Below are 13,699 nucleotides of genomic sequence, written 5' to 3'. Positions count from 1 at the left end.
GCGGTAACACTTTCATCTTATAATTTGCAAAGAGTTTTCTTCTCGGTTATCTCATTTGCTCCACTTGGCTATCTTTTAAGATAGGCTGAGTTGGCATTATTATCTCAATTTTATAAAGAAAGAAAGAAAACTGAGACCGAGAGAACTTAAGTAGCTTGTCTTGAATTCTGACCTGAAATATATATCTGCACATTTCTAGTTGCCTACAGGATGCCCTTGAAGATTCTGTCTTCACTTCAAACTTGACCTGAGTTTATCCTCCTCCTCAAACCAATCCCACTCAGCTGATGTTAGGGCCTGAATGTTTGTGTCCACCCAAAATTTATATGTTGAAGCCCAACCCTCAGTATGACTGTATTTGGAGGTAGGACATTAACGGAGATAATTAAAGTTAAATGAGGTCATAGGGTAGGGCCCTGATCCAATAGGATTAGTGTCCTTGTGAGAAGAAACATGAGAGAGTTTGCTCTCTCTCTCTCTCACTCTCTCTCTCTCTATCATCTATCTCTATCTCTATCTCTTTGCCTTGTGAGGACACAGCCAGAAGGCAGCTGCCTACAAGCCAAGAGACAAGGCCTCAGAATGAAACCTACCTTGTTGGCACCTTGTTCTTAGACTTCCCAGCCTCCAGAACTGTGAGGAATAGATTTCTGTTATTTCTGCCACCTGGTCTATGGTATTTTGTTATCGCAGCCCTAGCTGACTAATATGGTTGACTACTATTGGGATTTTTTCTTTAATTTTTCTTTTTCCTTTATGTCACATCCCATCAATTGACAGAGTTATCTCCATTGTTTCGTGATGTGCCTTGAATTCTATCCTTACTCACTGTGTTCAGAGCTACCATCCTAACCCCAGCCTTTATTAGCTGATGCCTGGAAACTGTGAACATCTCCTGACCTGTACACCATTGCTAGATTAAACCAGTTGAAACATCGTTTTCAGGGGCCAACCCTGTGGCCGAGTGGTTAAGTTCACACGTTCCGCTTCAGCGGCCCAGGGTTTCACCAGTTCGAGTCCTGGGCACAGACATGGCACTGCTTATCAGGCCACATTGAGGTGGCATCCCACATGCCACAACTAGAAAGAACCCACAACTAAAAAAAATATGCAATATGTACTGGGGGGAATTTGGGGAGAAAAAAAGCAGAAAAAAAACCCCCATCATTTTCATTTCACCATGAACCTATAATTGCCTATCAGACCAAATGCAAATTCCTCAACCAGAAACGTAAGACTTTTCACTACTTGTCCCAGCTGTACCTATATTCTTGTAGATGAGATTCAGCACCAACTAGTGGAGACATGCAACGAGGTGACAGATGGTGGAAAGAGCACAGAGATCTGGGTCCTGGTCGCCACTTTCTAGATATGTGTGGCCTTGGCCAGACACATCACTTAGCTTATCTGTAAAATAAGGATAACAAGGCCCCCCAACCCCGTATCTGAAGAGGGATCTGAGAGGATCATCAAATGGATGCAAAATGGAACATAAAATGGATGCAAAAGCCCTTTGAAAACTGCGAGGCAGGCATTCCTGTTCTTATTTCTCTGCTCCTCGGCGCCGGGCAGCCCAGACCTGGATGTATACTTCTTCCTCGTACTCCTGTGCCTTCCCCCTCCTCTAATCCTCCTCTCCTTCCCATTCGGCAAGGTGCCTAACTCTCGTCGAGCTAAATCCTCTTCTTTTTCAACATCGCCTTCTGTATGTCACCGTACCCAAGTGACACTTCGCACAGGCCTCTCTCCTTTTTGTCATTCCTATGGCACTTGTGACTACGTGACCGCAGCCTAAAATTAGCTCTTCCAGTGCTTTGATAGCTGTGTCTTAGGCAGACACATCACATTGGCGTTCTCCAGATTGTGAGATTGGCTTGGCAGCAGGAAGGGGCACTCTACTGATTTTTGCATCCCCTATTCTTCTGAGCACCCATTTGGGAGAACTCTTAAATACTAGACAAACGAGAGCTCCCGTAGCAGGCTTGTACAACGTGTGTGTTAGACACAAATCCGTGTGACGGTCCGGGTGAGCTCACAGCCCCATCGGGCTTCTCCTCTCCTCCTCACTTATGTCTACGTATAACTGCCATGTCACTGGGGGCTTGAAGCTCCCCACAGTAGGAAGCTTTTGCTTTAGTAACCCACCCTGCAGTTCACAACTCTCCCCGCAATGATCTCTTCATTTTATCTAATAATTTTAGAACGTAAGTTGGATTTTAGCTCCCAGAGTGACTGCGTGTGTGGAATGGCAAATAGGACATTCTTGTTAAAGTTCATGGAATGATCACATGGTGTCAGGCCATAGAGCCAAACCTGCCACTGACAAGTTTGGGGATCTTCCACATGTGATTCATTTTCTCTGGGCCTTGCTTTCCTTCTCCATGAATGGCATAATGCACGTGAAACATACCGCACAGGGTGAGCACTCAGTGCCATGAACTGTTAAGATTAACCCTCAAGGCTGGGGCTTAGAGAAATGACTAAAGAGGCAAAGAGGATCTCAGGGCATTAGTAAAAATATAAAAGCAAGGGCTGAGAGATGATTTAGTGATAAAAAATGGTGCAAGGCGCGACAGTGCCTGTGTGGCGGGGAAGCAGTGGTCAAGCAGCAGGGAGGAGCACAGACTCTGGATTCGCGTCCTGCTTCTTTTACTCACTAGCTCTATGACCTTGGGCCGCTGACTTTATCTCCCTGTGCCTCGGTTTACTTGTCAGTAAAACAGGACAATGATAATAACAGTCCTGCTTCTCAGGGTTGTTGTGAGAATTCAGTGACATGATACATGAGTGGCGCTTAAGCCAGGCCTGGACCAGAGAAAGTATCATGTGCTACTGTTGTTGCTGCAAAGGCTCACAGACTTAGCTCCTTAAAGTCGTGACCCTCTGGATTGGAAGATTCCACAACTTGTTTGTCCCTCAATATCCAAGAGGCCCAGAGTGCTCAACTAATATGCCCCCAAAACAGGCCCCCAGAGTGCCTCATTCTTGAAATCCAGGACTGCTAGCTCAGCCCTTAGTTGAAACAGGCCCCAAATGTCATGGCAGGAACATAAAGCTTCATAGACTTTTCTGGCCTCCCTGGTGCTCTTGCACTTTCAGAATTTTTTCAAAGGGATAAAGTGAATTAAGTTCTTGGAGATCAAAGCAGAAATACAGACGAAAAGAATTGAGAAGGCAACATCTTTTGAATGAGGACCTGAGCTGGTCTCTAAGCTTCCAGAATAAATGAGGGGCAGGGGAGTGAAGCACACAGGGCCCCGTTTCCATGATGTCAACGCCTCGGAGCCTTCTGCTGCTCCCATCCTTGCTCCACCCTGTCTCCCCCAAAGTGCCTCAAAGTGCCCCAAAGTGCAAGTCACTTCAAGCGCCACGAGGCTAATGCCTTTTGCCTTCCAAATGTGGTTTAATTCCCCAAGCCTCATAGCTGTGAAGTCAGCACAGGGCCCACTGGCTGTAAACAAGTAGGCGTTAATAGGATTCATGGCTCGGAAATCCCCTGGGGAGGAAATTCTCCAATTCTTCTTTCTCTGTCCTGCAGAAATTCTCTTTAACAGCTCTGGGCCCAGATGGACTTCTCAACCAGAGTCCTGGGGCATGATAATTCACCCCGGGGAACCACAGATGGTTCCCCCCAAGGGCCTGTCAGAGTTTTCTTGTCTCGTTTTTTGTCCTCTGGTTAGGACGGTACATTTGGAAGCTGCAAAGCTCATAGGGCCCTCTCCTCCCAGATCCCAACCAAACGTGCCTAAGCCACCCTGGAGCTCAGCAGACAGAAAATTCCACGTGTTGCTCATAGAATTTCCACGGGTTTCTGGAATAGCTTGAACCCCCTGAGGAACAGTCTTGGGAACTGGTCTATTTTCTATCAGGGGGAGGATCTGAGAGTGTCCTTGCAGCAAGGGTGGAAAGGCTTTAACTGTCACAACAGGTAGAGTATCCCCGTGGGGGACCAAGTGCACTGAGCAGCTTCTCCCTTGTAATCACCTAATCTAATTGGATTCTTTTTTTTTTTTTTTGAGGAAGATTAGCCCTGAGCTAACATCTGCCACCAATCCTCCTCTTTTTGATGAGGAAGACTGGCCCTGAGCTAACCTCTGTGCCTGTCTTCCTTCTACTTTACATGCAAGATGTCTGCCACAGCATGGCTTGATGAGTGGTGTGTGGGTCCGCACCCGGGATCTGAACCTGTGAAACCCGGGCTGCTGAAGCAGAACGTGTGAACTTAACCACTGTGCCACTGGGCACTAATTGGATTCTCTCATAAGCAAACTTTCCAGCATCCTTCACCTTTTCACCTCAGATTTCCCAGGAACCCACCAGGATTGGGCGAGCAGGAAGGGGGATGTTGGCGATTGCTCAGTCTCTCTGACCTGCCTCTTGACTAAATTCCAGAATGTCCAGAGAAAGTTCAGAAAGCCCCAAAAGAACTGAATTTCATTATCTTGGCTTCCTATTTTATCTCTAAAGACCAGACACTCCCTATGAGGTTAAGTTTTCTAATTAGAACATTTTCTTGAAATCATAGTAGTTGGGTTGTCAACTTTTCAGTGATTTCTCCCAGCTGCCAATCCACAAGTTCCCTTTAGCTTACGACTGACTCCCTCTCCTTCTAGCACTTTCCCTGACTCTTGAGAACTCATGGGAGCTGCTTTCCTTGCCTGGACTCTGCCTCAGGCTGTTGAGTCTTCTTGAAACACTGACCATTAGGTCTGGTTTGGGGCTGGGGCTGGACATGTAGCACATACCAGCTTTGGCCTTCTTCCCCGAAAGGAGAACTTCACTCAGACCATAGAGTGTTTGGTAAAATGTCATCCACTACCACAAATGCACGTGGACAGCTGGAAGAAGAGGTGCCCCAAGAAGATGTGTATTGCCAGAGCCACCATTACGGAAAAGATCTACATGGGTGAAAAGTGATAATCCGGAAAGTGTTGGGGTGTCCAAAATGGCAGATTCTTTACGTATCAGTGTTGGGCTGATTGTTTAGCAATAGTTGCCTTTTTTCTATCCTTGCTAATAAGCTTTTTTCCTCTATATCCTTGATGGGTCAGTTTGCCCGTTCTCTTCTGACATTGGTTTCTTGAGAATTTCCCTGTGCAAACGGGTGCCTATGAGTTATGGACGCTTTTGGCAATAACTGCCCCTTAAAATTGGAGTCTTTTCACAGTTTCATTCTTTCTTGTGTTGTTTGGAGGAGGCAAATATTTCCAGAGAACAACTTATCCCCAGGGACATAGTAGGGACTGAACTCTAGCAGAAGGTTGGCGTCCAAGCACGAGAGGGCCTCTCTCTGCCTCCAAGAGTGAGATGCATGGCACTCTCTCTGACATCCCTCTTCCCACCTGTGTCTTTGCTAAATCCCCTTGTTTCATTCTCTAATATTCTCCAAAAGCTAGCTTTTCTTCCACATTCATCCTAGCCACTAACACTCAGCCGACCATCACAATAAAGAGCAAATACAAATTCAACACAAAAAAACATAAACATGTGAGGAAAGCTCTGAGCTCCTTGGAGATATGACTTCATTTTTTTTTAAAGCATCTTTTTGACTAAATGCTGTCTTGTCTCTGGCCCTCATAACTTTTCTTGGCTCTTCTTTGTTAACAGAACACATGAGACTATGACACTGATTATAGATTTAATTTTATTTAAAAATCTCAACAATTTTTGTGGGTCTTTTGTTTTGTTTTGTTTTGTTTTAAAGATTGGCACCTGAGCTAATATCTGTTGCCAATTTTCCTTTTTTTTCTTCTTCTTCTCTCCAAAGCCCACCAGTACATAGTTGTGTATTCTAGTTGTGAGTGCCTCTGGTTGTGCTATGTGGGACGCCACCTCAGCATGGCTTGATGAGCAGTGCCATGTCCATGTCCAGGATCCAAACCAGTGAAACCCTGGGCCACTGAAGCAGAGCACGCAAACTTAACCACTTGGCCACAGGGCCGGCCCCCTGTTATTTTTCTAATGCACTTCGTGGGTATATTAAGAAAGATTGGTGGTACCTATTATTAACCCAATTTCTGATCTAAGTGAGGCCACAGAATCATTCTGCATATGAGTCTCTGATTCCTAAATCTTTTGATTCCAAAGGCAGAAGAAGAAAGAAGATCAGCAAGTGTTACCTCAGAAGCCATCACCCTTCTCACTCCAACAATTTCCTAGGACTGTGTCAGCATTAGGACTCTCCCTGTCCACAATCAAAGTGACTAAAGGACATGACTCAGGGGCTCCCCCAAAGCCCACTTATTCAAATTAAAACCTTCTCTCTTTCTCTTCTCTCCTACCTAGGCACTTCATATTCTACCATTAAATTTGCTTCTTAGAGAAAAGGAATTATTTACAAAGGTAGTTTGTTAAACATCATACATTTCCCGGAATGGTATAGAGGGACTATGATATCATGGAAACCTTCGGGAGTAAATCCCAACAGGATCTAAATCCTAGCTCTACCCCTTGCTGACCATGTGGCCTTAGCAAGTACCCAACCACTTGGAGTTACTGAGAGGACAAGGAGGCCCCACAGGTGAAGCCTCCAACACAGCCCACTGAGGAGCACATTGTACACATTTAATGCACCATCATGCCTTTTGCAACCCTGTCTGCTGCCAACAGGAGAAAGGCCTTAGAACTTTTTAGTATGCAGGTGCAGGATACCAGTGTAGGATAGTAAGAAATAAACAGATCAGGAGAGAATGTTTTCATATTTCTGGAAAAATGGAAAACCAGAGGAATTGCCGAGGAAAGTGCCTTAGGCAGCTGCCAGGAACGTGGAGGCAGTGGGCATCTGTCACCCAAAGAGGAGAGGCCAAGGCACAAAAGCCAATGGGAGGCTCTCCTCCTCCCCTAGATAGTCCTGCTGCCCAGCGTCTCTGCCCAGGCGGACCTGGCCTCATTACCTGGCGGTCTCCATTAGCCCCTCCTTCCCTCATAGGGGCCAGCTCAGGGCCATCCTAGTTCAGGCTGTTGTCTACCATCTGGACAACGGACACAGTCTCCTGAATGGCTCCCTGCTTCCACTCTTACTGTCCTCAATCCATTCTCCACACAGTGGCCAGAGTGACCTTTCCAAAATGCATATCTGACCACGTTCCTCTTCTGCTTAAAACCCACCATCACCTTGGAACAAAGTTCAACTCCAGGCTCTTCACAGTTTGAACCTTGTCAACCAGCATCTTCTCTCCGCACCACTCTCCTTAGTAAAATCCACTCCAGCCTCAGGGAACTCATTTCAGTGCCCTAAACACACCAAGCTCTCTCTTGCCTCTTCACTCTGACTGCCAGCTCATCACCTGGCTATCTCTTACCCAACCTCAGGCGTCTTTCTAGACATCACTTCCTCTAGAAAAAGCCTTCTCTGACCACTCAGTTCTTGGCTAGCTGCTGCTCCACATGCTCCTGCAGCCCCATAGGCTTCCTGGCCTCACACTTACCCCATGGGGCAGCCACTAGCTCTTGTTTATCCCACCCACCAGACTGTTCACCCACTGAAGACAAGAATGAGGTCTCACATGTCTACTGCTGTATCCCTGGCCCTAGTACAGCTTGTGGCACATAAATGTGCTCAAATAAATGACCAATGAATGAGCTAATGACACTATTATCTAAGCCCCTCGTTTTACGTCTCACAGTAATTATCTTCTGGGAAAAAAAATCCCAATGGTCTTTGGCAACAAAATGATGTTAGTGCATTTTTCCTCACAAATTTTCTGTCTCTGAAATTCAAATCTAAGGTCTGGGGACAAGAATATAGGGTCAACGGCATGGGGACAAGGGAGTAGTTGCAAAAGGGACCCAAATGGTGCTCTGTTCTAAACATGGTAGAAAGCAACACTTTTTATATCTCTGAGGGTTCCAAATAGTCTTTCTTAATCGATGCCAACAAGTTCCTGGTAGGGATTTATGTCTGCTACAACCAACAAGGGGAACTGCCTTCAAATCTCTTGGAGAATTTACAAGAGAACAAAGTCGTTGTTGAGCTGAGGCTCAAAATAAAAAGAATACAACATATTTCAGAGACTCCGTGCTGCCTCCCAGCTTTCTGTAGACACAGCCGTCTGTGTTTTCTGTACTAGAGGTTCAAACGAGGTAAATGATGTCTCTACAGCCTCACAGAAGGACACTTATATGGGAAATAATATTTTTTTTCATGATAGAAAAAAGTTCTTGTTTTTATAATGTACAATAGAGGTAACAACGGTAGACTGGATCCTTTTAAACTCTCCCAGCTTAATTAATCTTTAAACTTCCAGAGCAAATAGGTTTCCCTTCCCTCCTTTCTCTCCCTCTCCCTGTCCCTCCACTGGCCCGTCCTCCCCTCCTCTCCTCTCTTTTCTTCATTTGTGTTCTAAGATCGGCTCCCCCTGCCCCCTCTTTTTTTGAAAGTTCTTCTTGAAACACTAAGATGCAAAAAGCTTCCATGCCTGGCTCCTGCTCTTCTTAGGGACCCTCCCAACCTTGGGATTCTTTGGCTCCAACTTGCTGTTCCCCATTACTTTCTTTGTTAAAGGAATCATCCCGCACTGCCACCAAGTCATCAATCCATTAAGAGATATTTTCCTTTAAATAGTCTCAAAGGTTGTCCCATTTTCTCCGTGGATTAATTAATATAAAGAGGTTAATAGGTTCAACAGAGATAAACACAAGCTGTTAACTGAAAGTCCACATTCACTGATGAATTAATTTATCTACACCTTAATTAATTTGTTTACACCTTCCTATTTATTATTAATGGAGCCCATGTGCTGGGTTTTCTGCAACGACTCTATGCTCAGGCATTCTGGGTCTCACAGAAGGGATGAGACCCACCCACAAGTAACTCCAGTACAGAGAAAGCAGCGGTCAGCTTCCCAAGAAAAGCAGAGATAAAGTGCTGGGGAGTTCTTCCACGGATATGATAAGACTCTATAGCAGAGATGAGCAACCCAGGCAAATTCTTGCCTTTCTCTGCATTATCCACCTTGGTTGCTGCATTAACCAGAGCTCACTGCGTAATTGCACAATCCCTTGTTAGGCTCTCGTCTTCCAGGTTTAGCCTTGGGGGACTAGCACACCTCAGATATCCGGTGTGCCAGACAAACTAGAAAAGCAGGAGGAGTCCCTGAGTCTGGAATACACATGAGATACTAAAAATGCCCAAGGTGACCCTGACACATCGCAATGAGTACGTTGCAAAAATATATCATTTTTCTTCCAAAACAGGTGTTGCCTAGATGATGGGGGTATCGCTTATGATCCCACATGGATAAGGAGGCAGGATGGATAAGGAAGGAGAAGGTGTGCTTTTGAGTTAGAAGGGACCCAAGTTCAAGTGTCAGCTCTGCGTCTTAGTCACTCTAATCACTTCACCTCTCTGAGCTTCAAAACCCTCCTCTGCAGAGGGAGGACTGGCGTGAGTGTTGAAGAAAATGGATGTGAAGCGATTAACCTGGTGTCTGACACTAGACGATTTTTCAGTGGATGCCAGCGAATGGTAACAATAAGATTTGTGACAATAATGAACAAAACTTGTAGAGAATTAAATAGGAGGCTTCTTTGTGGCCAAGTGAAAGGAGCTGCGACCATTTCATGTGGAGAAGAGCCAACCAGAAAGACAAGAATAATTCTATTTAATTTACTTTATATTTTTATTACACAAGTAGTGAATGTTTATGGTAAAAAATAACAAGGTAACACAAGCTGAAATAAACTTAAATTAGAAGCTTTACCACCAATCCGATATATCTAAATTTTTGAACATTTGCTTCCTTTCATCTTTCTTTAAATATGCCTATTTTTAAACAAAAATGAGGTCTACTATAATGCTGTTTTGTAAGAAAAATAACCATTTTTCTTATCGCTATATCATGATCACCTTTCTTTGCCAATTAATAAACATCAGAGTGTTCAATTATACAGACATAACAAAATTTGTTCTAACAAATTTTTTACAATAACGATTATTCAAGTTGTAAGGAAGGGACTATGTGCCCTGAGCTCACCCAGATTCGGCCAATTTTGGTTCCACCTTAAAAAAGACTCTATGTTCTCTAGGTCTCACCTATACCAGCTGTAAAATAAGAATTACCCCCTCCAGCAGGCCATTATGTGGGTCAAATGTACTAGTGTATGTAAATGAGTTTTGTAAACAGTGAAGTACTATGTGAATGTTTGTGTTCATTAAGGACGGTGCTAAACAGATATCCTCCACTGAGTCAAAACAAGAAGAAATTTCATTAACATGCTCTCGATTAAGCTGGGTTAAATAAAAGTTCATCCCTGCCGTAGCTAGGAAGGCGCTAGCAGTCTTCATCGTGGTTTAGCTGCCTTTGGTCTATTCTCAACTCTGTCCACTCTCCTTCTTGGGACATGGGGTCCAGAGAAGGTAAGTGCCATGTCTATGCTCCTGGAAAACCAGGTAATCCATCTGCTGCCTCCACATCCAATGCCATCTGTCTTTACTCTGCCTTTTAATATTAATAAAATTTGTACCTATTAATAACATTTAATCGCAGGTATTAAAGGTCCACCTTGCATTTGATCCTTAAAGAGTTTGCAAATGAAAGGAAGTCTGGCTGCCTTGGCAGGCTACTAACAGAGGCTAGGCTTAATTTTGATACGTTTAGAACATTCTGGAGCCTCAATCTCTCTAACTTCTAACCACCAATGCACTGAAAATGAATCCATCTCTTTAAAGCACTAGTAAATTGAAAGTCTCAAGTAGATTCTCATCTCAAGAGTTTATGTGGTTGAGATGGATGATAGAAATTTCTAGAAGTCTTATGTTTCCCACAAATTACTCTTGCATTATTTATATAGTATTGAAAGGGAGACTTGGGTGGTTCGCCTGAAAGCGTACCTCCCTTTCTCTTAAAATATATTGCTCTCAGGTATGTGACAGAGACAGAAAATATTTCAAATAACCTAGGTCTGCTGTTATTATACTTGCCACCCATTAGAACCACCTGGAAGATTTTTTAAATTAAAAAAACCAAACAAACTGCAGATTCTTTGTTATCTGTTGAAATTTTTATTGTTGAAACTTAAAAAAAAAAAATCAAAAACTACAGACAGGCTCACCACCAAAAGTTGTTTCAATTATTCTAGGGGTAATTTTCTAATCTCTGAATCAAGTGATTCTAACTGAATGTACAGCCAGAGTTGAGAACCACCGATTGAGGTCCCAAAGGGGTAATAAACAGATTTTTAATTACAGAGCACAAACTCTCACACACTCTTTCTGTTTCATTGTGCCTCTGAGTAGAACCACTCAGCAGAAGCACAGAGAAAGAAATCTTTCTCAAATTCCACTTCCCCTCCCCGAAGAACAAAACCCTGAATGGAAAAAATATAACTTACATAATGAAGTGATCCAGTCTATAAAAAGCAGGAAAGATATTATATGGCTAAAAATAGGAGAATGCTTGGGTAAAGTACAGTAAATAGCCTCAAGGCAATATCATGCAGCAATTTTAAATTATGATTATAAAGAATTTATAGCAAAGTGGAAAAAGTTTATGCTCTAATGGAAAAAATGAATATAAACTCAACCATACTGTATGAAGACAACTATGAAAATTAAACTAAAATCATATGCAGACACACACAAAAAAATGGAAAGAAATAGCCTAAAATATCAAAAGAGGCTACTGATGCTTAGTGGAGGGTTAGTGGAGGTTTTTGCTTCCTTCTGCTTTTTTGTACTTTCCCGATATTTTTTAAACGATCATACATGTAGTAGAAAAAATTATAGTAGAACAAAATAAACTTACTTTTCAAAAACTATTCTTCTTACTATGAAGGGATGAGCAAGCCATAATTCTCAGCAATGAATTAACAAAGCAAAGATAAAAATGCTCACCTGAAGGTTTCTTTCTTTCAGCTGCGTTGGCTTCTGTCTCCCCTCTCTCCTGCCCTCCTCCTTCAAGTAATTCAGCTTGCTTCTTTAAAAGAAAAGTGAAACGGCAAATTATATTTTATGAACAGTGTCAGCCAACAGCAAGAGAATAAAGAACTTTGGTCAGCAGGTCAGCTGTGCTTTATAGAACTTGCTGTGGGTGTTGCTGCTGGCTTCCTTCTCAAGAGGAAGGGGGGAAGATTTCCGGTTAGGGACTACATCTAGGAGGGAGAAACCTGCATTAACCCTGCGCCTCTAATGACTGTTCATATTAGCATCTTTCATAACATTTCAAGGGGCTGTGATGGGCTAGAGTCAGGGGTTTTAAGTGGCTTTTAGTTCTCCTAAATGGTTTTTGTTTCCATGACAACAGTCACATCAACCCTGCTTTACAGCTTTACATGGACAATACTTGAGAGCTGTTTAGAGCACTTCCCATCGTCCACTTGCTTTCTCAACTGACTTGCACTCAGGGGAAGGCCTTACCCAATCCACTGAAAATGCTCTGTCGAAGGTTCCCAGTGACCTCCTCATCGCCCATGCAAAAGGTCCTCTCTCAGCCCTCATCCTCCTTCCTCAGCCTGTTGCAGTTAATCGATGCACTTTCTTGAAAATTCTCCTCCTTGTTTCTCTGACTCTCTTGGTTCTTCTTCCATCTCCTTTTCTGATGCCTCTCCTTCCACCGCTTTTCTAAACGTGAGCTTGCCCCGAAAGTCTGTCTTTGGAGCTCTTCCCACCATATTCTCTTGCTTTTATCTACATTATCCACATCCATCACCATATTTAATATGGCCAAAACTGAGTTTGGCCCATTCATACACTCCTCCATTTGCTCCGTCTAATCAAATGGCACCACAATGATTCAACCAGTTAATCTGTCCATAAACCTAGATGTCACCCTTAACTTCTCTCTTCCTCCTACAACCAACATCCAAGCCAAGAATTCTATTTGTTCTACCTGCAAAATATGTTCTAAATCCAAGCATGTCTTATCTCCCTCATCCCCACTAAAGTCTTCATCATTTCTTAGATAGAATGATGCAGCACCATCAGGAAAGAAATAAAAGGCACCCAAATTGGGAAGAAAGAAGTAAAATTATGTCTGTTCACAGATGATACAATCCTATACGTAGAAAATTCTAAAAATTCCACACACACAAGAAAACCTGTCAGAATTAATCAACGAATTTGGCAAAGTGACAAGATACAAAATCAACACCCAAAAATCAGTTGCATTTCTGTACACTAATAATGAAAAATCCAAAAGGGAAGTTAAGAAAACAATTCCACGGGCCGGCCCCATGGCCAAGTGGTTAAGTTCGCATGCTCTGCTGTGGCGGCCCAGGGTTTCACTGGTTCAGATCCTGGGTGTGGACATGGCGCCACTCATCAGGCCACATCAAGGCAGCATCCCATGTGCCACAACTAGAAGGACCCACAACTAAAATATACAGCTATGTACTGGGGGGATTTGGGGAGAAAAAGCAGAAGGAAAAGGAAAAAAAAAAGAGAACAATTCCATTTACGATAGCATCAAAAAGAATAAAATACTTAGGAATTAATTAACCAAAGAGTTGAAAGACTTGTACACTGAAAATAAAACATGCCTGAAAGAAATTAAAGAAGACATAAATAAGTGGAAAGATATCCCATGTTCATGGATTGGAAGACTTAATATTACTAAGATGTCAATACTACCTGAACCGATCTGTAGATTCAGCAAAATTCTTTTCAAAATCCCAATGATGTTTTCTTCAGGAACAGAAAAATCTATCCTAAGATTCATGTGGAATCTAAAGGGACCCTCCAAAGAGCCAAATCAATTCTGAA

The 13,699-nt window shown here is 43.1% G+C and overlaps 1 protein-coding gene across 1 annotated transcript in view; it reads right to left on the bottom strand.

The window, feature by feature from the left end:
* CYSLTR2 (cysteinyl leukotriene receptor 2) overlaps positions 1-11,848 on the bottom strand; it is a 43,194-nt gene extending 31,346 nt beyond the window's left edge. The window contains exon 1 of the mRNA XM_046663733.1: positions 11,834-11,848. The gene's annotated coding sequence lies outside the window, so the exon portion shown is untranslated. The remainder of the gene's footprint in view (positions 1-11,833) is intronic.
* Positions 11,849-13,699: the final 1,851 nt, after the last annotated feature.

Source organism: Equus quagga, chromosome 6 (genome assembly GCF_021613505.1).
Source record: "Equus quagga isolate Etosha38 chromosome 6, UCLA_HA_Equagga_1.0, whole genome shotgun sequence".
Classification (NCBI taxonomy): domain Eukaryota; kingdom Metazoa; phylum Chordata; class Mammalia; order Perissodactyla; family Equidae; genus Equus; species Equus quagga.
The sequence above is the reverse complement of the archived record's forward strand: the minus strand, read 5'-3'. Positions and strand labels throughout refer to the sequence as shown.